At 36.1% G+C, this 26,455-nt stretch overlaps 1 protein-coding gene across 4 annotated transcripts in view; it reads right to left on the reverse strand.

The window, feature by feature from the left end:
- Positions 1-26,455, reverse strand: part of Akt3 (AKT serine/threonine kinase 3) — a 235,142-nt gene that overhangs the window by 130,377 nt on the left and 78,310 nt on the right. The window contains exon 1 of one of the 4 annotated variants that reach the window (XM_029481040.1): positions 773-791. The exons of the other annotated variants lie outside the window; for them this stretch is intronic. The gene's annotated coding sequence lies outside the window, so the exon portion shown is untranslated. Of the gene's footprint in view, positions 1-772; positions 792-26,455 lie in introns of those variants that run through there. 4 annotated transcript variants of the gene reach the window in all.

Here is a 26,455-nt window from a genome sequence, read left to right on the forward strand (position 1 = left end):
CTCCTAGGGCAAGGGCTTTCACACCCAAGTCATGGTTCTAACTATGGAGTTCCATTCTAGCTAACCATCTCATGAATAATGCAATACTCTAAAACCATAGCCCGAACTACTTCCTAAACCATTGTAAATTCCTGTATATGGGAGTGACTTGGCTTTTATTGATAGTGTAATACCAGAGGCTATTCTGAATGTCAGTGTCTAGATCAAGGACGTTCTAGGACTGTTGGAACACTGGCAGAAAGCTTTAGCTATGTCAGAATTCAATCTTAAAAGGCATTTATAATAAAGAGAGCACATGGATCCATCCACAAGAGTAACGCGGGAATGGAAAATTAATGTATGAGTTAGAGAGAACGCCAGACTCCAGGAGCGAGTTTCTGTGAAACTCTTTTTGCTTCATGAGCAGCTTTTAGGAATCCCTGCCTGACAAGCTGACTGGACCAGAGTGCCATGGCACTAGTTGGCCATCAGTGGAAAGAGAGGCCCATTGGTCTTGCAAACTTTATCTGCCTCAGTACAGAGGAACGCCAGGGCCAAGAAGTGGGAGGAGTGGGGAGGGTATGGAGAATTTTCGGGATAGCATTTGAAATTTGAAATGTATATAAAGAAAATATCTAATAGAAAAATAACAAAAAAATGCTGCCAATACTCTCATAGAAATCCTGTTTTTAATTCAATATCGCATGACCCTGAAAAGGCAATAAACTGGATATATTATTAAACATTTCATTTCTTTCTAATGTCATTAGAAAGTACAAAGGAAAGGCTGTACCTCATTCCTTTGACATTATTCTTTTCCTGTGCTTCCTCTGTTACAGGACAGTGTAATCCCACTCTGAATTCTGAAACACATTAAACTACCTATCATACTTGGCTTTTAAAATTACTTGGAAAAAAGTACATTTTTAACTGCTGATATTAAATATATATATATAAGCTTATATTTATTTGATTAAAAATTTAAATATGTTTATATTTTTGATTGAGAAAGAAATATGCTTCCATATCAATGAATGATGTTATATATACAGATCCAAATGTAGGGATGCAAATTACTATAAATACAAATAATTTAAATACTTTAATATCTATAGTTAAATACATAAAAAAGTAACACACACAAGTAAAATCACTTTGACTTTTCCAGGTGGGTGATTTTCTTATCCTATTTGTGTATGTATTAATGTAGCAATTTGTATTCAGTCAACTGTTAAATACTTTTTCAACAGAGAACTATGCTTAAATGTTGTCATTAAATTGAAATGCCCAGATATCTTTAACATGTTTAAAAAGAAAGAACAAATCAAAGAAATGCGATGAGAAATAATACACTACTCAACTATTCAAATAGACTTATTCCCCTCCAAAAATCAAGCTTATAATGTCAAATAAATACCAGGAAAGCCACTTCTCAATATTAAAAATGAATTTACTTACCTTGGCCCTCTGAGGGCAGTATTACATAACACAAAGTCAGAAATTTCAGGGAAAAGCAATTACATACCATTCTAATAAATATCTAATTTAAAAGTTAGAAATGAGCAAATTTTGCTCATTACATATTATCTTTATCATCATGTATACTTAGACATCAAAATGATTGTTTTGAAATGCTTGTTTTAACTTTTTACAAAACCAAGATACCAGTAAGAAAAATGTTTGCAAGTCTCATATAAAAGTCACCAAAAATATTTTTAAAATAATATAATGGCTCAGTATTATGTAAACATGTATATCCTATCATGCTATTCTCTGTAGATCAGTGGTTTTATAATATTTTTTAAATTAAGAGGCAACATACATTCAAAGGGATAAACTAATTCACAGATTAACAACGAAGATAAATCCCAAAATCTCTTGATTTCTTGAAAACAGCAAACAGTCTATAAGCTTATATTAAAAATCACTCAATAAGGGCTGGTGAGATGGCTCAGTGGGTAAGAGCACCCGACTGCTCTTCCTAAGGTCTGGAGTTCAAATCCCAACAACCACATGGTGGCTCACAACCATCCGTAACGAGATCTGACTCCCTCTTCTGGAGTGTCTGAAGACAGCTACAATGTACTTACATTAAATAAATAAATAAATAAATCTTTAAAAAAATCACTCAATAATAATAAAATATAATACAAAGGTAAGTTAATAGTGTAGAGTCAAAGCTCAGAATTTTCGTAACTAATTCTAAAAGTGTAAAATGCCTTTCATACACTAACTAGGTCATCACACTACAGATGCTTTGCTTTTCCTTACAAAGTATATTATGTGGGAAAATGTTTCTTAATTTATTTACTGATCACTTTGATAAAAGACTTAACCCTGAAAATTCCAATGGTGTGAAAGAGCTTTTTTTTAGCTTAATAAAAGTGCTAATCTTACTATCACTGCTTGATGTATGAGGTAATTGATTATTATCCATGCCTAAACTTCACACCACTACACGACACACACACACACACACACACACACACACACACACAGTCACACACACACTACATAAAGTAGAAAAATCCTAGCTTTTAAAAACAGGCATACTGAAGGGAGATAAAAATTACTACAGCAGGTAACAGAAAATTTATTTTATACAGCCAATCAATGTTATATGCTAAAATAGAAAAGAAATGGGTTTTCATGTATATTTTACATGTACTTGTAAGAAAAGCCCCCCTTTTTTTCCTGTAACTTAGGGTATAATTCTCAATTAGGAATTATCTTTTTCTAACTTTGAAAAAAAAACTAGGTTTTAACAGTTTTATAAGTAAAATTGAACAATTACATTGCTTTGAAACTACACAATTCTATGAATATTTAGGGTAAATAAAAAGATTAAAATTAAATTCCAATACCTTTTAACTAAAATGAAAAGTAGACTGAGATGGTATTGTGTGACTACCTTGTGTGTTGAATACATGGCGAATAGAAAGAAGGAAATAATGGTCATTTTATAATATTCTCTGTGTCTCTCTCTCTCTCTCTCTCTCTCTCTCTCTCNCACACACACACACACACACACGCACGCACATACACACACAAATGAGCATGCACACAAACACTCTTATGGCCTACATGCATGTGCATACACACACATGTGCGTGCACATGCACTTGCATGCACACATGTACACACATACACACAAACATATATACACATGCACACACACACACTTGAACACATACACACATGTGCACACACACATACACTCATGGGCCTGCGCACATGTACACCAACATACACACAAGCACACACACATACACACGCTAACATCTTTTCATAAAGATGCGAGGAAGCAACAGCTGCTATTCCATGTGTTATATTCCAGTCTAAAACAAATAAGTGACTCGCATAGTAAGTAAGTAAGTAAGTAAATAAATAAATAAATAAATGGAAGGAAGGAAGGAAGGAAGGCCATCAAACTACTTATAAATTGATGCCTTCCCTACTTTTAAATCTAATCATCCTCTGTTCTAATGTGTTATCAAGCTTACTTACCAACATCTTTAATCAGATATTCTTGAGAGTAAAAACTCATTAAAAATTTTAAGCCAAAACATTTCTCAAGATACCTTAAAGAGTATGTCAGACAGTAAAATATTGTTTTCAACATACTGGCCAATATTTTTAAAAATTACTATTCATGTAGCATTTTCTTAAGGTGTAATTCAAATACATTCATAAACCAAATACACTAGAAGATCCTAAATCATCTTTTAGTTGTTCTGAAAATAAACAATTACAAAGTACAATTATATTCATTTATAAAAATGCTGTTATTTTTAAGTGGATTCTCCTTCATCTGTTATACAACAGTTCGCATATGTGGAAAGTCCCATTTCTTTTTATGTAAATTACTTCCAGTAACTAGCATTTTAAACAAGTGTCATGTCACTAAAGCATCATCATAGTCATTATTATTATTATTATTAATGGGTTTTAGAAACAGGGTCTCTCTTTGTAGCCCTGGCTGTCCTGGAACTTACTATGCAGCACAAGCTGGCCTCAAACTCATAGTATCAACCTGCTTCTGCCTCACCTTCCTGATAATGAGGATTAATGGCAATTGCCACTTTTCCTAGTACAACCAATTTCTTGTTTGAAATTCTCCACTGTCATCTTCTCTACTCCTATGAAGCAATCTCTAATCTTAATCTCTGCTGATTAAGGCAGTCTCCAAGGCACAACACACCTTGCTTCAGTCATCATCCAATATTACTGACTCATACTTTATAGACTATAAGCTTAAGAAAAACAACATTTTGAAAAGAAAAGCTTAAAAACACCACCTACATCTGTGTGAGGATTACTCATACTCTAGGGAATTCACTGACTCCATTAGCTCAATAAAAGCATTTCTTCTTAATTCCTCCAAGGAAACACTTCTGTTCAAAGGGGGAGGGGTAGTGGGGGCTGACAGTTTTTTTTATCTACAAAATAAAAAGTTTGGACAATCAAATAATGTTTTAAACTTCCTCAGGAGATAAAACAGTATTGTTAGTGTTATTTGTTCAGTACTAGTATTTGCAATAGCAGACAAAAACATACTCCAAAAATAATTTAAGATTACTATGAAAGACATTGTAATTTAATGTATTTTAACAAATGTATACTTATTTTTAAATAGGCAAGTGACTATAGTATATAAATTATGAAACTATCAGTGAACAATACAACTCCAAAATATTACATTTAACAGTTTTCTCCACATTCTCTTTAAACAGATTATTTCCCTTCAGATTTATGGAACAACAATAAGTCACTAAACACTGGGTTCCAAGATAAAAATCTCCTATCTGTGACTACTCCCTTAACATAGCCTCTAGAAATTTGTGTACTTACTTCCCAATAGAACACTTTACAAATACTTTGACTGCTGTATCTATGATCTCTAGACTTTCATTAACACCTAATGAAAATAAAATCATACTAACAGCTACTCCTGAATTTGTTCCCGAAATGCTAACTGTACTATTTCACTTAGTCTTTTCAGGTTCCTGCAATGATAGCTATTGTTTCCTTTGTAGACTAAATTCAGATTCAAACAGTTTAAGTGACTTTTATAAGCTCACTTATCTAAGATAAGCTATATTTAAATCTAGTCCCTTTAACTTCAAAATTAATCTGCCTTTAATATTTCAATCACGTCTCTGTGTGTACTCGCCTGTATTAAGGTTTGTTACATGGCTCTGAAGAAATGAGCAAATAAGTGACTAGTACAGCATGGACAGACAAGTTTGCTTTCCTCAAGCTTGCTTTAGTCAGCTGCTCATTAACATACTGACCTCTGGCAAATCACACTCTCAATTTAACAAAAACTCTATGTGAAAAATGTCAGTTGCTTGTCCCAAAGTTAGGAAGGGTCTCAGGACTGACTGTGAAACTACAAATAATATGTGCATAATTCTACATTTCCTAATGAAATACAAAGGCCTAAAGGAGAGGTCCAGTGAAACAGGTGACTATGCTTTCTCAGCAAGCACAGATTAGAGTTGCTGGAGAAGAAACTGAAAATAAAATACATTTTCCCCCTAGAAAGACCAGACATGACTTCTTTACGAGGAGCAGAAAATAACCCTTTCAGAAAAACATCATGGACCTAAAGCTATCAGGATGCCAGCCTTTCAACCACACTTCAGGCATTTTTACTTAACAAATATGCAACAAGACCTTACATATTTAGAAAAGTGAGAGTATACCAAAACTCAAAATAAGCCATCTTTCTAATTAATTCTTCTAGTAGTTTCTTTTTTAATTAAAAATTCCTACAGAGTTTTAAAGGGGAAATTTAAAAACTGTGACTCTCTCTTTTAGTCATTTCATTCATACTGTTATTCAACTTTTACCAAAAACTGAAGTATTCTTAAAAAAAAAACTTGGAAAACCTCTATATAACATTACTGTATCATTCAATTATCTGAGATGAAAGTAAAACATTTGGATAAATACAGTTACTTCTACATATGTACCTAACAGGATTCTAGATATTCAAAAATCTAAGACCTAATGGCACAAAAGGCCAAGGGGGGAAAAAAAAATCAACTCATTAATGCTTGATGAGGATTCCAGCCATTAAAAGACACAAAAACAAAGAGGAAGAATATTATTTTAAAAAAATAAGGCCAATGTAACACACACCCCCTCTCTCTTTCTCTCTCTGTCTCTGTCTCTCACTGTCTCTCTCTTTCTTGCAGCACAGGGAACATCGAGGTTTAAAGTTTTACAGAATTACTCAAGAAAATAAATGTGATATTAAGTTAATTAAGTTACTCTAGTAGTAAACTATAGAATAAATCAACCCAGTTTCAAATGATAGTTTTAAGTGCTGCCCAGTTAAATTGTCAGTGGAATCATTAAGAAGATGGTAACTGAACTAAAAGATTAATCAAAAGTTTCTGTTACCAGTTAGAAATTCACATCAAATATTAATGAACTGGGTTTTCTACTGTCTTTGTAGAAAAGTAAGAAAGTTTATATTGCTATTTAAGAAAGTTTTTTTTTTAAAGCTTAGACATGAACAAGAGAAGGAAGAGGAAGTATTACACTCCTAAACTAATTAACAAAATCAGAGGAGGGGGACATGCAGGAAAACAATGATAATTAGTATGTACCCTTGGTTAACCAAATCCACACATACATTCATTCTGTATATGCACAAACATCAGCAGCATCATAAACCGTCTCCAGTTCTAGCTATTATTCAGTTCGACATCTGCACATGTTTATGCGTCTCTCCAAACAACCTCTTGAACACCCTGCTGGAGCTGTCATTTTTTTCTTCTCCCTATCTGGCAGATGGCAAGTCAACAATCGGCATCAACAGCAGCCGAATATCTCCCCCTTTATCGCCCCCCCCCAAAACAGACACAATAATAACTTCTTTGTGCTTCCCTACAATGCAGCTGCTTAAACCATTTCGCTACAAGGCTGCTTTGCCTTAATAAAAAAAAAAAAAATCCCTTCTGTCAAGTCTAAAAAGCAGCATAATGTTAAGCAAGCTAAAGCCACAGCACAGCTGCAAACGGGCAGACACATTGACAGCTCCTCCCTTAACAAAGCCCTGTGAATTGAAGGGGTTCATCTGAGGCTCACACAGTAATTAGTATAAAAAAAAAGTCCGACAGCCTCTATTATGCTAAGGAAAAAAAAAAACTGGACAGAACTGGGCTGCTGTTTTGCGTCAAGAGTTCTGCTGCAGAGTAGATAAATCATGTTGGGTTTTTTCCTCTCTTTTTAAAGACAGTAATAAGGAGGATGAGAGAAGCTAATTTGAAAACTTGGACACAGTAATTGTACCATATGGTGAGCATTTATCCTTTCTGAAATGCACGCTAACAGTCACTTACATGCATACTGCTTTGTTTTACAGTTGTTATTCTCTCTACCATATTCATAAAATGGATTTGAATATCTGATACCAAGAGAAGTTTTGTGTAATTAGCAACAGAACTGCCTAGGTTTAATTTATTGGCCTACTAGCACAGCAATCTAGTAAAATGCAAAACAAAATTAAACAATGAGTCCACTTTGTAAAGTGTCTTTCTTAACTCTTAAAACAAAACAAAACAAAACAAAAAAAACCTTAACAAATACAAGTTCATTGAAGGGTTAAGTTGTTAGTAATTCAGAAAATTCCAACAAAATAAAGTATGATAGTGGATAAGATTTCTACAGCAACCTGGAAGATAAGGAAGGCCTCCATGAGAATGACCTTTTACTAATCTCATCTGTTTAATTTCATTAATGCACACAGAACTCTCACTCATACCTATTAGTAAACCTAGAAGAAACACTTCCTTGTATGTGCCCTAGAACTGTTTTGTTTTGTTAGAAATTCTGCTATTACATAGTACTGTGCCAAGTACTGTTCTAGACTGACAAAATACAGTATAGAATAGCTTTCTTACTCACTCACACACACACACACACACACACACACACACACACACACACACACATATATAATTTATGCTTGATATGTATAAACTATAGAAATATAAATAAGCATATTTATGCTTAGATATAGATACACTCTAATATTTTTGTCTACTTCAAAATTCTTTAACATCTCACTGCTTTAAAAAAAAAAGACTTTAACAGCATTAATGAACTATTATCAAGCTCCAACATCCAACTTTTCTTTTGACAAAAAAATAAATAAATAAAAACCTAGAAAATTATGTTCCATTAGTTTACTGGTTTAAACACAGGTAAATTTACTTTAATGGGATCAATGTTCTTTTTCAGATAAAAGTGCCGTGTGTTTACCTAACTACTATCAACTATGTTCTAAACACATACTATTCAACTAGAACTCATGGGAATCCTCAAAGTTTCTAGAGAAGTAAAAGCAGCTAAGCGACTACAATTCGCTGCAAGTATCCTTCTGATCAATGTGGGGGAACATTTAAAGTAAAATTTTTAAAGAAACATTATTCCAACAAAACCCCCAAAAAAACTCTAACTAGACTACACTTTGAAATATATTTATCAGTGATAATACTATCCCAACACTCTAGAAGATTTGGCCTACTCTAGAAGTTAGACATAATTATAGTCAGAAGAAACAAGGAACTCCATCCAGCAAATACCAACAATCAATTTCTATAATGCATTTCTTCCCTGGCTTAAAAGAGATAAAATTTATCCTTTACTACTGTATAGTAGCTTCCCTTAATGACACTATTACTGGGTCATACAATCATCTCTGTATATTACTTTACAGTTTATTAAACACTGTCAAATATGAATAAGTCTTAGAAGTTCATTATGTTGGATTACCACTGGTTTGTTGTTTTGTCTGGAAAATACTCACCAGCAACATTTGTGATCCTGTATATTTTCTATATTGGTAAATACAATTACATTAACAAGATCAAGACAGTATTTGGTATTATACAAATAAGGCATAAATCCACTAAAGAGATAAAATCACTTCCTTTCTAAAAATATACAGAGAAACATTATATAATAACTAATCTAATATAATTGAATGTCAGAAAAATGAATAACCTTGTTTTAGAAAACATGTTAAATGCCCTACAGTGGAGAGAAGGAACTTATAGAGCCCACTTCCAGCAGGAAGACAGCACATCGAATAAGGGAGGAGGTAGCCATGCCACAGTCAAAACTCTGACCCATAATTGTTCCTGTCTGAAAGAACTGCAGGGATGGAAATGGAGAGGAGTCTGAGGAAAAGATCCAGCGACAGGCCCAAAGTGGGATCCAGATCAAGGGGAGGTCCAAGGCCAGACATTAATACTGAGGCTATGGAGTGCTCACAAAAAGGGACCTATCACAACTGCCCTCTGAAGGACTCAACAAGCAGCTGAAAGACTCTGATATTTGCACCCAACCAATGGACAGAAGCTGCTGACCCCTATGGCTGTATTAGGGAAAGGCTGGAAGAAGCTGAGGAGGAGGGGACCCTGTAGAAGGACCAGCCGTCTCAATTAACCTGGATCCCTGAGATCTCTCAAATACTGGACCACCAAACAGGCGGTATATACCAGCTGATATGAGGTCCCCAACACATATTCAGCAGAGGACTGCAGAGTCTGGGTTCAGTCAGAGAAGATGCACCTAACCTTCAAGAGACTGAAGGCCCCAGGGAGTTTTAGAGGTCTGGTTCGGTTCGGAGGGGGCTGGAGGGTGTGGACATCCTCGAGGAGACAGGGGGTGGTGGGAGGAGGTAAGAGATGTGCAACAGTCGGAGAGGGTGGACTGGGAGAGGAATATAATCTGGAGTGTAAAAAAGAAAAAAAAAGTAAATGAATAATTAAAAAAATATCTTCTACTATATAAGTTGAAAGCATGTTGTTTTGAGGTTACATTTTTTTTTGAAAGGCTTTTTTGTTTAATTTTTCTTATACTTAAGAGGCCCTTGGTCTTGGGAAGATCATATGCCCCAGTACAGGGGAGTGCCAGGGCCAGGAAGTGGGAGTGGGTGGGTTGGGGAGCAGGGCAGGGGGAGGGTATAGGGGACTTTCGGGATAGCATTTGAAATGTAAATGAAAAAAAATATCTAAGAAAAAAAGAAAAAAAGAAAAGGGGTGGGACAGTTGGAATTAGAAGAAATGTAAAAAGAATGGGAAAAGGAATTGAACAGGTTTCTAGTTGTGTTATTGGGTTCATCTTAGCAGTTGGAAAATTTACTACTAATAAAAAGGCTTTGCCACATAAATCATTAACTGTATTAGTAACAAAGGCCCAACTATTTGTGTTTCATGAGAACTACTAAAGCATCCAAGCAGGACAAATTTGAGTATATCATTCATTATTCTAAAATATTGTACTTCTGAGTAATTCACATAAAATGTTCAGAAAAAACATTAATATTGTAGAAGTAGTATAAAGGTGATTGCAATATAACTACAATGTATTTTATAATCTTTTTGTTAACAGTACTATACATTTGTAAGAAGAATCTGATCTATTTGTTTAACTTTTTATTGATTCTTTGTGAATTTCACATCATATTCCCAATCTCACTCGTCTATCTGGTCCTTCATATCCATCCTTGGTCCTTGCAATCCCCCTCAAAGAAAACAAAATTAAAAATAAAAAAATAAATTTTTCCATGGAAGCTGTGGTATGTTGCAGTGTGCCACACAGTATCCATTTTTTTACCCAAACAGCTTTATTGCAAATGTTTATTGCAATGAGTCATTGCTCTGGTTTGAGGTCTCTGGCTTCGAACATTTTCTTTCTTTCCTTCTTTCTTTTTTTTAAAAGATATTTTCTTTATTTACATATTAAATGTTAACCCCTTTCCTAGTTTCCCCTCCAAAAATCTCCTATCCTCTCTTCCTCCCCCTGCTCCCCAACCCACACACTCCCACTTCCTGGCCCCTGGCATTCCCCTACACTGGGGCATAGAACCTTCATAGGACCAAGGGCCTCTCCTCCATTGATGACCAACTAGGCCATCCTCTGCTACATATGCAGCTAGAGCCGTGAGTCCCTCCATGTGTTTTCTTTGGTTGGTGGGTTAGTCCCAGGGAGCTCTGGGGGTACTGGTTAGTTCATATTGATTCTAACACACTTTCAATACTGGATTATCACTGAACTCACCTTGGATATCCTGTTGCCCTGTGTCATGGAGACACTGCAGCTTTGGATCTGTAGGACTAGTCCCTTTATGTGCTCTAGCAGTTCAGAGATGGGGTGAATATAGAGGTTGACCTACTCAGAGACCTGAATCTGGGCCTAGGTGGAAGCTGAGTTGGTCAGCTAGTCAAATTTCCTATGCCTGTGGCAGCAGAGCCAGCTCTCTAGCTTTGCCCAGGTGAGTGGTGGGGCCAGCACTCCCATTATCCTGCACTCTCACACACTAGGAAGGACAGGAGGGAGCCAGCTATCCAGTGTGGTGTGGGGTTGGCTCACCTTGCCTAACTCATACCAGGGCCAGCTCTACTGTGCTGCTCAGGCAAGGTATGGGACCCACTCGAGACCTTAAAAGTATGTATGAATTTTAATTTTCAAAGAAAAAAGCCTATTAGAATACTGGAAGTGGGGAGAACGACTTCACCTGACAAAAAATAGCAATCCCAAAAGTTCACATATACTTGATTTACAATAATTTTGCCAAGTATTTAAATTGTGGTTAGCAAAATTATTCCATCATTATTGCATAAAAAACTTCAGAGTTTACAAATTTACAAACCCAAATTTACAAATTTGCTTTTTTTTTTCTTAAAAGCAACCTAACATACGTTTTATTTTTCCACTTTTAATATTTGATAAAATCCAATTCTGAGGCCCAAAAGTTTAAATTCTATAAACTTCAATAATAATACTAGCAAAATGAGCTGATTAATTTGTATATTAATTTATATATTCAAAATACAAGATAAATACTGCCTATGTTATGGCATAAGAATGCAAGCTATTCTACTTTATATACATATAGAACAGTAATTAGAACTCATTCATGTACCTTGGAGAATAGCTGAATAGAGAAATAACTCTAGTAATGAGACGAAATTTCAACCTACACTCTGGGATTACAGCTCTGTTCCTTTAACCATCAGCCATCCCATATTTTCCGATTATCACAAATGTGTTCATTGTCATCATAATAAGCAAAACTTATTCTTGCAAATTTTATGTAGAATTTGACAAATTTCCAATTTAAAAGCCAAGTGTATAAAATCTATAATTCTTAGAGACTAGATTTTTATTCATAAAATACTTCTAAGGTTTTCTAAAATCAATTCTACAGCACAACATACAACTTTTTCTCACTATCCTTCATTTTTTGTCATCGACTTCCACTTGACTCCTCCTATTAATGGGGCCACCCAATTTCTTACTTCCTAATTCAAATTTGTTTTCTCAATTCTACATTCCGTTCTAAACATGTAAGAACTACTTTTGAGTAATGTATTTTTTTCTAAGTACTGTTGAATGAATTAGTGAAGTAAATGCCAGCTGCTAAAGGAGTTAAATCATGAGTATTATGATTGAATATTAAGTGTGTTTAAAGAAGATCAAGTACAGTGGACTTGGCTGCTAGGTGATGGGTTTTAGGAAGTGAGTGGCTCAGACTTTATCAATGGTCTAATTCTTTGATATATATATATATATATATATATATATATATATATTATAATGGTATTCATTACTGGCAGAATTTGAGCCTTAAGAGGTGGGGCTACTTAAACAAGTCTTGCGGTATACACTGAAAAAGTCTATCTTATAAGTGTCCTTTCTTCTCCTTGCTACCTGCGTATGTGTCATGAGGAAGCACCCTCTACTTCATGCTCCTGCCATAGTATTCTGCTTCACATGAGGCCAAGAGCAATGCATTCATTTAGCCATGGACTAAGGAAGCCTCTTAAAAAGTGAGATATATTAAATGTTTTACCTGTTAGGTTGTTCTTTCAGGTAAGTGTCACAGTGACAAAGTCTGACTAACAAAACACCTTAGTGGTTTAGCACAAATGTTTAACTCAGGTGAGGTGAAACCAGATCATCCTGTTCAGTGAGCCATCATGTATCCCACATAATGGCTCAGAGTACATACACTTGACCTTCTTAGAGGCTCCAATATCACCTTAGTTTTCTAATTGCATTCAGAAGGGAAAAATACAAAGAGAATTAAACATGGGAGTTGCCTATGAGCCAAGATTAGAGGAAATATCTATTATCTTTGCTCAATTTTCAGTAGCTACAACTCAGCATAACAACTATAACTTGCCAATGCCTGGAAGATAGCATAAACTGTGAAAAAGTAAGGTTTTAAAGTAAAAATAGTTGATACAAATGGACTTAGTGAATGACTAGGCAATCCTGGCTATACTAATATAAACTGTAAGTCTCTAGACTCATTCTTAATTTCCTTATGACAAATAAGAAATGAAAGCAGCTGTATGTTTAAAACATACTAAAATGATAAATTTTGTGTTATGCATATTTAGGAGGGAGGCAGGAATATATATATATATATATATATATATATATATATAGAGAGAGAGAGAGAGAGAGAGAGAGAGAGAGAACAGTCTCTTCTAAATATTTCTACTACAGACAATATTTATACATAAAATAACTATTAAAAAGAAATTTCAATGTAAGTATCAAATCACTGTCAAAATAGATATAAAATTAAATATAATCACTTTTACAATATTACATAAAATTTAACAATATTTTTATCCTAGAGTCCCAATCTGACTTGACGTAAAACTACGGATTTGGCAATAATCATAAAACTGCCTTAATTTAAAAATGAAACCAACTAAAGAGGTACTATTTCTAAGTATAAATATCCTTAAAAGTTACAACACAGATAAACATGACAGGGTAAGGCGATTTGGAACCAATCAAACTGCTAATAGCCTTTGCATTCCTTCTTTACTTTTTATATCTTCCCAGTTGTTTCAGCAATTTCTAAAATGTTGGCCTATATCTCAGAAAGTGAGCATATAAATTTGTAAAGTATTTACAATAATGTATTAAAATGGATACAATTACCAACAATATTCTCATAAGCAATACTCTTATAATTTAAACTTATTATTCCTCAAATTAGAGTAAGAGAATAGTCTTGTAAATTGTATTATTCTAGTTGTATCCATTTGATGACATTCTATAACTACATCTATATTCATAGAATCAAATAATATTAGAGTTATATGATATAGTCATAGATATTAGTGTAATATTACATAAATATTCAGTTGATGTTGGACAAAAATCGAAAATAAGATTACATATTCCCCACCATGCCACAGGGGCACATGTTCCACTATGTTCATAGCAGCCTTGTTTGTTATAACCAGAGGAGGAAACAACCTAGATGTCCCATGACAGAAGAATGGATAAAGAACATGTAGTTCATTTACACAGTGGAATAGTACCCAACTATGAAGAATGAGGACATCCTAAGTTTTGCAGGCAAATAGATGGAACTAGAAAATATCATCCTGACTGAGGTAACTCAGACCCAAAAGAACATGCATCATATGTACTCACTAATAAGTGGATATTAGCAAAAAAAAAAAAAAAAAAAAAAAAAAAAAGGACAGAACACCCATTATACAGTCCACAGAACTCACAAAGGTCAACCAGCTGAAGGGTCCACGTCAGGATACCTCAGTCCCACATGGGAGGGAGAAGAAAGCAATCACATGGGGAAGGGGGGGAGACAAAAGGACTAAAGCCCTGAGGGCTAGCAGAAAGAATGGAAACAGGCAACTTCAGGAGGTAGGAGTGGGGGAAACTCTCTAGAATACACCAGAGACCTGGGAGGTGAGAAACTCTCAGGACATAAAGGGAGGAACCTTAGATGAAATGCCCAACAGTAGGGAGAGGGGACTTATAGAGTCCACCTCCAGCAGGAAGACAGGGCATCAAGTAAGGGAAGGGGTTGCCATCCCACAGTCAAAACTCTGACCCATAATTGTTCCTGTCTGAAAAAAACTGCAGGGATGGAAATGGAGAGGAGCCTGAGGAAAAGAAGGTCCAGAGACAGGCCCAAAGTGGGATCCAGCTCAAGGGGAGGCCCAAGGCCTGACAGTACTACTGAGGCTATGGAGCACTCACAAAAAGAGACCAATCACGACTGCCCTCCAAAGGACCCAACAAGCAGCTGAATGAGTCAGATGACGATAATTGCACCCAACCAATGGACAGAAGCTGCTGACCCCTATGGCTGTATTAGGGAAAGGCTGGAAGAAGCTGAGGAGGAGGGGACCCTGTAGAAGGACCAGCCGTCTCAATTAACCTGGATCCCTGAGATCTCTCAGACACTGCAATGCCAACCAGGCTGCATATAACCACTGTTATCAGGCCCCCAAAATATATACAGCAGAGAACTGCCAGGTCTGGATTCAGTCAGAGAAGATGCACCTAACCCCTCAAGAGACTGGAGGCCCCAGGGCACTTAGGGGTCTGGTTGGGTGGGGGTTGGGGGCTGGGGACATCCTCATAGAAATATGGGGGGAAGGAGGAGAGGTATAGGATGTGGAATTGTCAGAGGGTAGACAATATAACCTTGAGTGAAAATAAATAAATGAATGAATGAATGATTAAAATAAGATTCCAGACAAAGGTAGCCTTGGCAGTCTATAAATTTCAATTTAACTTAAAATCACTAAGAAGCTAAACATTAAACATTTTAACTAATTTCTAATCACATTTTATAATTAATAATTTTAATTTTCTAGTCATTAAATTTTTCATAGTTTAAAAGATCAGGTCTTATGTTATTCTCATGAACCAAATGTTTAACATTAAGAACTTTATTATATTTTGGCACATTTTTTGTCTATATTCATGTTACAACATAATTACCAAAATTTGTTTTACAGAAAATATCCTCTCAAAACCCATAATGTTAAAACAGTTTCAGGAACTAGCAATGTTCCTAGACCAGAACCTACAGCCAAGCATGGCCCAGGAGAGAAGAGTACTTGTCACCAGGCCTGACAGCTTGAAATTGATTCCCAGAAACCACGTGGTGGAAGGAGAGAATTAAATGCTACAAGCTGTCCTCTGACCTCCACATACACAATGTGGCAGACATGTCCCTTTTTAGACACATGACACAACATGTGCATATAAATAAATGCAATAAAGGCAAAAAAAGTCTTCATACTACAAACAGTAATAACAAATCACTTCAGTAAAAGAACATGTGGGAACATGCGTGCTTGCGCGCACATGCACTCACCCACACACACACAGATATTACAAAATGGACAACCCTAGAAGACCTTCCCAATCTCACTAGAAAACTATCTTTCTAAATGTAGAAATATTATGTAAATTTTTTTTCCTTCAATAAACCTTTGACTAAGAAAGACAAGTATGGGCCGGGCAGTGGTGGTGCATGCCTTTAATCACAGCACTTGGGAGGAAGAGGCAGGTGGATTTCTGAGTTCAAGGACAGCCTGGTCTGCAGAGTGAATTCCAGGACAACCAGGGCTGTACAGAGAAACCCTGTCTCGAAAAACCAAAAAGAAAAAAAGAAAGAAAGAAAGACAGATAGGCAGACAGACAAATATGGCAAGCCACCTCAAATATCTTATTATATTAGATGTGAGCAATAATAAAGGAATTGTTTATAACCTAAGTTAAAGAGGAAATATCCTAAGTAGTAGAAAAAATTAAATTTGGACAACTATTTTCATTGTCCTCTCATATGGAAAAGAAAGAAATAAGTGTTTCCTGTACTACAACCTAGCCTTGAATATGCTATATAGCTGAAGATGACCTTGAACTTGGGATCTTCCTACATCTTGTACCTCAAGTGCAGGGAACATAGTTGTATGCCATCACTAATATGGTACAAGGAATTGAGCCCAGGGTTTCTTACATGCTGGCCAAGTATACTACCATGGGACCTACATCCCAAGCCTTGGGTAATTTTCAAAATTATCAAAACTACTTTTTATTCAACATTTGTTATTTTCATTTAAAGTATGTATTGTAAAATATTTAAGATATATATTCCCTCTATTTTCTTAAAAAGTAAACCATTAGTTTCTAAGTTTTAAGATCTAAAGAAACTTTTCAAAGGTGACTACATGTTGTTCCAGTCTCTGAAGAAAGAAATCAAAGAAAATCTCAGAAGATGGAAAGATCTCCCATGCTCATGGATTGGCAGGATTAATTATAGTAAAAATGGCTATCTTGCTGAAAGCAATAAAGAGATTCAATGCAATCCCCATCAAAATTCCAACTCAATTCTTCACAGAGTTACAAAGGGCAATTTGCAGATTCATTTGGAATAATAAAAAACCTAGAATAGCAAAAACTATTCTCAACAATAAAAGAACCTCTGGTGGAATCACCATCCCTGACCTCAAGCTGTACCACAGAGCAATTGTGATAAAAACTGCATGGTACTGGTACAGTGACAGACAGGTAGATCAACGGAATAAAATTGAAGACCCAGAAATGAACCCACACACCTATGGTCACTTGATCTTTGAAAAGGAGCTAAAACCATCCAGTGGGGGGGGGGGGCAGCATATTCAACAAATGGTGCTGGCTCAACTGGTGGCTAGCATACAGAAAAATTCGAATTGATTCACTCTTATCTCCTTGTACAAAGCTCATGTCTAAGTGGATCAAGGAACTCCACATAAAACCAGAGACACTGAAATGTATAGAGGAGAAAGTGGGGAAGAGCCTCGAAGATATGGGCACAGGGGAAAAAATCCTTAACAGAACACCAATGGCTTGTACTGTAAGATCAAGAATTAACAAATAAGACCTCATAAAATTGTGAAGTTTCTGTAAAGCAAAGGACACTGTCAATTAAAACAAAAGGCAACCAGAATATTGGGAAAAGATCTTTACCAATCCTAAATCCAATAGGGGGCTAATATCCAATATTAGAAACAACTCAAGAAGCTAACCAAAAAATAACCAAACAACCCAATCAACAATGGGATATAGAACTAAACCAAGAATTCACAACAGAAGAATCCTGAATGGCTGAGAAACACCTAAAGAAATGTTCAAGTCCTTAGTGATCAGAGAAATGTAAATCAAAACAACCCTGAGATTCCACCTCACACCAGCCAGAATGGCTAAGATAAAAAACTCAGGTGACAGCAAATGCTGGCAAGGGCGTGGAGAAAAAGGAACACTCCTCCATTGCTGATGGGATTGCAAGCTGGTACTGCCACTTTGGAAATCAGTTTGGCAGTTCCTCAGAAAATTGGATATAGTACTACTGGAGCAATATCCTCCTGGGCATATACCCAGAAGATGCTCCAACATGTAATAAGGACACATGCTCCACTAAGTTCATAGCAGCCTTATTTATAATAGCCAGAAGCTGGAAAGAACCCAGATGTCCCTCAACAGAGGAATGGATACAGAAAATGTGGTACATTTACACAATGGAATACTACTCAGCTATTAAAAAACAATGAGTTTGTGAAATTCTTAGACAAATAGATGGATCTGGAGGATATCATCTTGAGTGAGACAACCCAATCACAAAAGAACACACATGATATGCACTCACTGTAAGTGGATATTAGCCCATGTACTGGCTGGTTTTGTGTCAACTTGACACAAGCTGGAGTTATCACAGAGAAAGTAGCCTCCCTTGAGAAAATGCCTCCATGAGATCCAGCTGTAAGGCATTTTCTCAATTAGTGATCAAGGGGGAAGGGCCCCTTGTGTGTGGGACCATCCCTGGGCTGGTATTCTTCTTTCTGTAAGAGAGCAGGCTGAGAAAGCCAGGGGAAGCAAGCCAGTAAAGAACATCTCTCCATGGCCTCTGCATCAGCTCCTGCTTTCTGACCTGCTTGAGTTCCAGTCCTGACTTCCTTGGTGATGAATAGCAGTATGGCAGTGCAAGCTTGAATAAACCCTTTCCTCCCCAACTTGNTTCTTGGTCATGATGTTTGTGCAGGAATAGAAACCCTGACTAAGACAGCCCAGACTAAGACAGCCCAGAAGCTCAGAATACCCAAGATACAATTTGCAAAACACATGAAACTCAAGAAAAAGGAAGACTAAAGTGTGGATAAGTCGATCCTTCTTAGAAGGGGAAACAAAATACCCATGGAAGGAGTTACAGAGACAAAGTGTGGAGCAGAGACTGAAGGAACAACCATCCAGAGACTGCCCCACCTGGGGATTCATCTCATATACAACCACCAAACCCAGACAATACTATGGATGCCAACAAGAGCTTGCTGACAGTACCCTGATACAACTGTCTCCCGAGAGCCTCTGTCAGTGCCTGACAAATACAGAAGTGGAGGTTCATAGCCATCCATTGGACAGAGCACAGTGCCCCCAATGAAGGAACTAGAGAAAGTATCCAAGGGGCTGAAGGGGTTTGCAGCCAAATAGGAGGAACAATAATATGAACTAACCAGTACCCCCAGAGCTCCCTGGGACTAAACCACCAATCAAAGAAAACACATGGTAGGACTCATAGCTACAGCTGCATATGTAGCAGAGGATGACCTAGTCTCTCATCAATGGGAGGAGAGGCCCTTGGTCCTGTGAAGGTTCTAGGCCCCAGTATAGGGGAATACCAGGTTCAGGAAGCGGGACTGGGTGGGTTGGTGAGCAAGGGGTTGGGGGGGGAAGGGAAAGGGTTTTTCAGAGGGGAAACTAGGGAAGGAAATAACATTTGAAACATATATATTGAAATAACATATTGAAAGAAAATATGTAATAAAAAGACATACACACAAAAAATGCCCTAAATAATTTATCCAGCTATAACTAGGTGCCTTATCAATATTACTATTATACAGTAGCTTAAAAATCCTAATATAAGGAAAATAATGTTGGCTGGCATAGGAGTGTTTTGAAGTGCTTTTTGAATACCTCAGTCTCACACTCAAATCAGGAGCATCTGTCCACCAACTGTCAAGATAATGTCTAGCTTAGGAGTTTTCTTGAATTCATCAGTATTCATAGATGGCTGTCACATCTTGACAAAGAAAGGAAGGAGGGGTTGTAGGTCGAGTTAAGCCTATCTTTTCTATGTTTTAATAGAAGGCAGTCAGAGCCCCTCCATCTCCAGATCGAAGAATCCAGATTAAATTTTCTACAGAAATTCTTACTCATTCAGTATATTGCATTAAATATCTCATCTTGTAATTCTATTAACTTAAGGATTTGATCCCTATACTTAAAAGTAGAGACTACCCATCAACACTTATAGAAAGAGTAAAATAATCCCTTATTTTCCAAGTATCCGAAAAAGTTTTAAAACATGTAAGTAATTCTAAACATTATTTTATGTAGGAATATTTTTCTGCACCATTGTGATACTGCTCAGTCAGACAGGAGAGGGAAATTGGGCCCCAATACCCACCACAGATTTACACACCATAAACAAAGCAAGTGAGACAGTGGAAGAGTATTTGCCTAATATGTGCAAGGCTTTTGGTTTGTACTCAGCATCTCAGTAGGACTGGGAAGAAGCAAAACCTACAAAAATACAAACTACAAGCAATTTCAAGAAAAAATTGAGGAAGGGGAGGAAATTCAAACAACAATAAATCTAACCTTTTATTGAATATGCAGATTACTACTTCTTTATACTTTACAAAGTTACAAGTCCTGCTGATTGTATTTCTTAGTTTTGTAGGCCTAATGCATAGAAAATTCTTATTTAAACCGATCAGTAATCAAGCAAAAAAAAATATGAAAATCAATATGGTAATTTTCAGAGATTATCAATCTTGATATAGACATGGATACTTTTCTCTATTTTATGAAAAATTATTCTATTTTTAACAATGATAAATAAATTCCTCTCAACTAAAATACATCGTTACTCATTTCTATAATAAATTGAGACAAATTTTTATATAAATGACTAAGATTACTTATGCTCACCTTCCATTATCCCAAGCTAAAAATATTAATTAATAATATTCTAGAGGGTTCAAGATAAAACTCATTCAACTATGCTCTGGTCATGCTTGGAGCGGGATGAAAAACAAGTAGTACTCTAAGGTATTTTTATAACAGGAAAGGCAGTCGTGGACACAAGTCACAAAACTGGAGTGCTAAGAAAACTTCTGATAAAATGCTAGCAATGTTCCATAGGGAACTCTTCTTTTCCTGGGGGATAAATCAAAACTAGTGAACTACCTTCTGAAGATGGGAAAGAATAGTCTATCAGTTAACTCCATGGACGCACAGTGCTACTTTTGAAGGGATAGGGGAAAGAAGTGCCATGCCATTCTTTGAGAAAAGGTGATATGCCTATTAGATTAACAGTTCAGTGAACCTCAGTTAGTTTTATCTACACTTCAGAGAGAACAACACCCTACAGCAAGGACATTACTAACAGCACATGGAATTTCTAAGGGTTAAGAGTGAAGACATGACCAAAGAAGCTGGGTCTTCCCTGACAACTAAATGAGACATTGAAGAGATCGTGTATCTGTGCCTTTCTTTTGAAAAGCATTGTGCATTTCTGAATATGAAGCCCAAATGTATGTAATTCTTCCAAAGTCCCCTTCTGAAGAGTAATATAAATAAGTAACTGGCCTATATGATTTAGCAATATTAATAAAAAGGATCCATATAATACAGCTAAAAGAAACACTTCACAACTGGTTTAAAGAATGTGAAGAAGCAGTACCTATTTATTTTGAAGCTTTTCTTATTTAAATATTTTTACAAATACTAAATATTTATAAGTATATGTTTACCTAAAAATTTGGCTTATTTTATTTAAATACTTTTACAAATACTAAAAACCCATAAGTATATAATTTTCAAAGTCATAGGATCAATGCAAAAAGAAAGGTGGTTATGTGTGATTAAACAGAGCAATATCAGGCAGGTACTGATTATGTTCATATTAGATGATACTTAAGTTAAATATAATAATTTTTAAAAACTGTGTATAATTTTAAAAATCATTTCAAACAAGTACTAAACCTAGAAATGTTTTACAAATATAAACTCAACACATATAGCAACCTAAAAATATGTCACTTATTCAATATGGTGACTTAGTTCTATCTAAGTTCAATTTTTATAATTTACAACTATAATTTCTCAAAATAATGAGCTTCAATTTATTAAAAAACATACTGTGGTTTTCCAGTCTTATCAACCAATGTTCTCTTTCTCAACCCAAGCCTAACAGTCCTATAGCCAAAGAGTTACCAAAATAAATGAGAAGGAAAAAAAACTAGGGGGCAAGGTCTAAAAGAGTCTTATTAGTCCTCCCTTGTTATTCACTCAGCTCTTTATTTCTTTTTTTGTTTTGTTTTGTTTTTTCGAGACAGGGTTTCTCTGTATAGCTCTGACTGTCCTGGAACTCACTTTGTAGACCAGGCTGGGCTCGAACTCAGAAATCCGCCTGCCTCTGCCTCCCAAGTGCTGGGATTAAAGGTGTGTGCCACCACCACCCGGCCAAAACCATGCTCTTTTATATAATGATATTTCACCCAGCTCTTAAAGGTGGGAAATCCTTATGAAAACAGGGATAAATATGCATTAGACATAGAAACAGAATTTAAAAAGAATCTGCTTTACCCAAACATTTAACATTCTTCAACACATTCTACCAATATCAAATCAAGGCAAGTGAGATGATTCTATTGATCCATTCAGCTCAGGCACTGGCACAGACAGGCTAGGCATGGATGCTCTCTGGGCAATGCAGAGATGTCAGTGCTGTGTAAAAATCAGTCTTCAACAGGTTCCTTGTACACACTAGGTTATAACAAAATAATAATAAATAATAATAATAATAGAACCTAACTTACATGAACATGCTGAATATATGTTATTGCTTAAATGCAGATTAAGGCAACTTAGCCTGATATCTGTTGTTAAAAGGGGGAAAAAAGCAGACAAAGAATACTGACTTATAGAGTCATAAATCAGATTGTAACATTAGGTTTATTAGTATAGGTATTCTTGATTTATTTATAACATACATTAAAAGATTAAATTTGAAAACTCTAGTCTTCAAAGAACAGTGTAGAAATATTCAAACTTATGAAGCTCTCAACTTCTTTTTCATCCACAAAAAAAAGAATTGCTACCCTTGTATTTCATGGTATTTTTAGAAAATTAAAAAAGTATATCCTAAGAAATGTACAAATATCAAACTCAAAATCTATCCACATCTGGCATAAGGAAAGAATGAATGCAATGGGGCTAGAGTGGTGGAGGAAAAAGTTACACAAGCAGGAGGCCCTGAGTTTGGATGCCACTCACCTATGTTAATAAAAGGGGGTCTTGACCATATTTGCCTATAACCCCAAGTCTGGAGATAGAGTGACTACTAGTTTTCTGGCCACCACATACACTCTAGGTTTAGTGAGAGACCCTGTCTCAAAGGAGTATGACTAAATTAATAAATACCCAACATCCTTTTCTGGCTCCATCACTTCATGTATAAAGGCATGTGAATACATCCCTACTCCAACAACCATAGACACACAAACGAAATTTTAAAAATTCCAATACAGATTTGTTAGCCACAAAGTTAATCTAGGACATGGAACTCAACTCAATTTCTTTAATAAAAGTGGAGAACTTCCATCTTAACATGGTGATGTATAATTCTATAATATCAACAGTTTAAGGGAAATCACAGACAGTTTGAACACTGTAGACTGAAACTATTAAACCCCTGAACAACTTACTGTATATATCAATACAACTTTACTGTTTCAGAACATATAACCCCAGCAAATGATTTGACTGTTCATTGTAGAAACTTCTGGAAACATCCATCAAACATTTCCTGAACATTATCAAGAGTTTAAAAAATTCTTTTGACTCCTGAACTGCAACATGATCTTCAAGCAAATACAAATGTACACACACATGCATACAAAAGTAATGACAGACCTTAAACCAGACTTTGGTTCTCAGTACAAAATATTTGATTTCAAAAATGCAAAACTATGTACACACACTAAAGTTGGAGAAATAAAATCATTAATGACTTATCCTGAATGTAAAACATAATTTTCTTCATAGATATTTTCAGTTTTCTCAGAAATGAGAGCATTACAGATTTGTCTGAGAAATAAAAATATCTTGGTATATTTCTTTTGATAGCATAAATTTTTATATTTAAGTCTTCAGAACATTAAAAACTACCCACTGCAAGCCAAAATGAAAGCACAAGAGTGCACCTGTCCAAGGTCCTGGCAAGCAGCTAGTGCTTGTTTCAGGCATTCATCCCTTTAAACTCAACCAGCTGGGAACCAGCCAAAGAACAAGCACTAGAGAGCAAAGGGTTTAAACTGATGGAGGCCTAAGCAAAACTGCCAGCTTTCCTAGATTTTGCTCATGCTTTTTCAACTCAGAACTCATCAGAGAGAAAGTTAAGGATTTCTCCTGACCCATGCCCACAGCCTCCAATCACAGAGTACATATGAGGAACATATGTACTTGCCACACAGTCAAGCTTTCTCATCTGTGGACTTCTGAAACTCAAATATAGGGAAAGCTGTTTCCTGATACTTGCCCTATGCAAGCTCTGAACAGACTGTCGTTTCGGTGGTCTGTGTAGATTTCTCCTCTAATGCATAAAAATAGGGCCCAACAAGTAGCTGAAAACGTCAGATGCAGATATTTACAACGAACCAATAGACAAAAACTGGTGACAGCCCTCTGCCCTCCATGGTTGAATTAGGAAAAAGTTGAAAGAAGCTGAGGAGGAGGCCGAGCCCATACGAAGACTAGCAGTCTCAACTAATCTGGACCCCTGTGATCTCTCAGACACTAAGCCACCAACCACGCAGCATACATCAGCTGATATGAAGCCCCCAACACATATACAGCAGAGGGCTTCCTGGTCTGGACTCGGTCAGAGAAGATGCACCTAACCCTCAAGAGATTTGGGGTCCCAGGAAGTGGGGAGGTCTGGTAGGGGTGAGGACATCCTGTTGGAGGTGGGGGAGGTATGGTATGTGGAACAGTTGGAGTGTGGACCGGGAGGGGAATAAAGTCTGAACTGTAAAAAAAGATTAAAGAATAAAAATAAATAAATAAATAAATAGGAAAAGAAAAGTTGTAATAAAAAGCAGTCGTCATTTAAATGTAATTCAGTTTTCAAAAAAAAGAGAGAGAGAGAATACAATGTTATTGAACTTGGCAGTCACAAACTATATCCCATGTCATGTCCATTTATTTGTCCCCTCATTTGTCATATAGAATCTCAAATGTCACATTCTGATAAATGTCATATTCTGATAAATACCACACTGCACCTGGGTTTTATAAACAAGAATGTGGCCAGCCTCATGCAGAATTCTCAGGCAAACTAGTCAGCAATACTGGAAGCTAAAGGAAACAGGCTTTTTTTCTACCTGTAGAAACTGTCCTCTCTACTAACACTGCCATTTCAGAATTTCTGAGGTCTGACAGTGTAATCAGGGTGTTTTTCGGAAAACAGAAAACCACACTTAAACTTGTAAACCGTCAAGTAAGTTAGGAACCATCAGCCTGAAACTTTAATGGGAGCAAGACAGCTGCCTGAATGGATGGGTGTGGTCAAAGTGAGAAAGGAAGCAAGTTTTCACTAGGAATTAAGTTGAATTATCCAACAAGTTTGATAGCTCTCAATATTTGGAATTACCAAATATGTCAAATACGTTTTTGAATAACAATCTCAGACCCTAGTAAATAAATATGAAACATTATTATTAATGATGACTTTACAGAGTTGCTAGATATCTCCAAGCTGGTTCATTAAAAAGCACAAAAGGAGCTTGTAATGAAATGTAAGTTCAAATGAATTCAAGAATAAATACCAATAAGAAGACAATCACTACTCTCAACAACTATATGATGCCACAGCTATTGTTCTGTGCATTTGCCAATCAGTATTGTTATGGAGTCCTACAAAGACTCCAGTGCACCAGACTGTAGCTAATTATGTATATTCAAGTGATTAGCAAGCACTTGTTGCCTCTTTCACACCACCCTCCAAACAGCAGCCTTTGAGAGGAGAATAGACTGCAAATTTATTGAGAGAACACTGTTAATCCTTTGGGGAGAATGTAAATGTAAACAGGACTACTCTACATCAAGGTGCTTTGACAACAACAATCATCTGCATAAACACATGCTCAACAACAAACAGGTGTTCTATTTCACAACTAGCACCCATTTGATGCTTTCAAGCAAGCAGCATGCACAAACTGTTAGGAGTACTCTGAAACCAGCTGCAATTACTATAATTAGCTGCTTTCCTACACTTTTGTTTGCTTTTACCTGTTCACTACTGTGCTATGCCAAGCCACACACTCCAAGTAAAATGACCAGGTTGGGACTTACCTCTTATGATATGACAAAAGAAAACAGCCAACTCAACTCTAATTCAACAAGAACCTTCTGCAAACAGTCAAATATTACTAAAGGAAAAACCGGGACCTTCGATTTTAAACCATGCATTGATGAGTCAAAAGATAAAACTTTTCTAAAATTGGTTTTATATAGCCTTGGAAGAGACGGAAATTATTGTAGTTGACTGAATTGAAGGAAT

Source organism: Mus caroli, chromosome 1, assembly GCF_900094665.2.
Source record: "Mus caroli chromosome 1, CAROLI_EIJ_v1.1, whole genome shotgun sequence".
NCBI lineage: Eukaryota > Metazoa > Chordata > Mammalia > Rodentia > Muridae > Mus > Mus caroli.